The sequence below is a fragment of the Macaca fascicularis genome, chromosome 5 (genome assembly GCF_037993035.2).
Source record: "Macaca fascicularis isolate 582-1 chromosome 5, T2T-MFA8v1.1".
NCBI classification, from domain to species: Eukaryota; Metazoa; Chordata; class Mammalia; order Primates; family Cercopithecidae; genus Macaca; species Macaca fascicularis.
Window position 1 is genome coordinate 56,733,080 of NC_088379.1, and position 1,829 is coordinate 56,734,908.

The window sequence follows — 1,829 nt, forward strand, 5'->3', positions numbered from 1 at the left end:
TTTTAATGACTCTAAAATATACACTGAAATTCTATTTCAGACCAAACTGCATTTTCTTTCATATACGGGTTTGTTGTGATAATCGATTTCCTATTTATAAGAAACAGTATGATTCATATACTTTGTCTTACTGGGTTTTCTTTTTCTTTTCTTTTCTTTTTTTTTTTTTTTTTGAGATGGAGTTTCACTCTGTCACCCAGGCTAGAGTGCGGTGGCATGGTCTCAGCTCACTGGAACCTCCACCTCCTGGGTTAAAGCAATTCTCCTACCTCAGCCTCCCTAGTAACCGGGATTACAGGTGCCTGCGACCATGCCCAGCTAATTTTTTGTATTTTTTTTCTTTTCTGATAAAGGAAGCAACTACAGAAAGCTTTTATTTATTTGTTCAAAGTAACCAGTGCTGTGGATGCAAAAAAAATTCCCAACAACTCTTCCAATGCTACTTTCAAAACAAACATATCAAACTTGATTTTCATTAGGATGTAGTTATTTCGTCACACTAGTAAATCAAAATCCAAGACCCAAATTATATATACATATATATAAATATATATAAGAAAACAATGTGAACAATTATTGAGCTTCATCTTCTGGACAAGAATGCCAAGTTAGTCTCTCTTCATAAAAAGCAATTACAATTTGACGACACTTCATATTTGCCTCTTTCACTAGCACCAAGTCTGCCTCATCAGAATCTTTCCATTTCATAAGAAACATCAATTCTCCACTGCTGTCTGTGGCATCAATTATTCTTTACGGATCAAGACCTCTGGCAAATCCTCTTGGTTTGTCAGCAGCATCTCTTTTCTTCTGTGATTTGCTGTCATCAGATTCACTGTCAGATAAAGATTTTCTTTTTGTACCATCTTTTTCTTTGCCAGCTTTCTGAGAGTTAAGAAATGCTTTGATCAACTCTGGACAATCTAAATTTTCTTCAGGTTCCCAAGTATTGTCAGCATCTGTAAATCCCTTCCACTTCAGGAAATATTCCACTTTCCCCATTCACTACACGTCGATCTAGTACTTTTTCCACCACAAATTCTCCCGGCTCTGCCTCTTCAACTTTTTTACTCTTTCCATTCTGTTTTTTTTTTCCCCATTTTTTGCAATGTAGTTTTATTGGAGGCCATTTTTTATTGCAGACTTGAAGAGCTATTATTCACCGCCTCCGAGGTGCTCTAGGTCGCAGGTCTGCAGCGTCAATATTTTGTATTTTTAGTAGAGATGGGGTTTCCCCTTGTTGGCCAGGCTGGTCTCAAACTCCCGACCTCAGGTGATCTGCCCACCTCAGGTTCCCAAAGTGCTGGAATTACAGGTGTGAGCTACTGTGCCTGGCCTGTTTTGCCTTACTGTTAGTAATTCATTGTTTTTATTCTCAGGAAATAACGTAAACTCTGTATGAATACTATCAGTCAATTTTTGAGTTTTAGGAATTGCACATGGTGTCAATAAATGACTTAGCGTTCTTTTAGAGTGCAAGACAATCAATTAAATGCATGTACATTGCATTGTATCCTAGTATAGGACATATAATATTAGCATACACACTATATGTTAATTATAGACTCCAACCACTCCAGCTTTCCTTGGGAAGAGTATTTTCCCCACTGCCCAAAGGTAACTAGGCACAGGGCCAGTGTCTAAATGCAGCTGATGCTCTCTTCGTTATATATTAGCTGTTACTGTACCATTTCTGGAAGAGTTTTCTAAAACAGCACAGGAATATTGGTGAGGAGGAAAACATGCACTTCACTTAATGAGCAACTATTGTGTGGCAGGCCCCAGAATGGGCACTTCAGAAAAGCAACAACAAAAAAAGATACTGCCCC

General features: G+C 38.0%; 1 pseudogene; it reads right to left on the reverse strand.

Moving 5' to 3' along the window:
• Window positions 1–469: 469 nt before the first annotated feature.
• On the reverse strand, window positions 470–1,164 carry LOC102124605 (chromobox protein homolog 3 pseudogene; annotated as a pseudogene).
• Window positions 1,165–1,829: the final 665 nt, after the last annotated feature.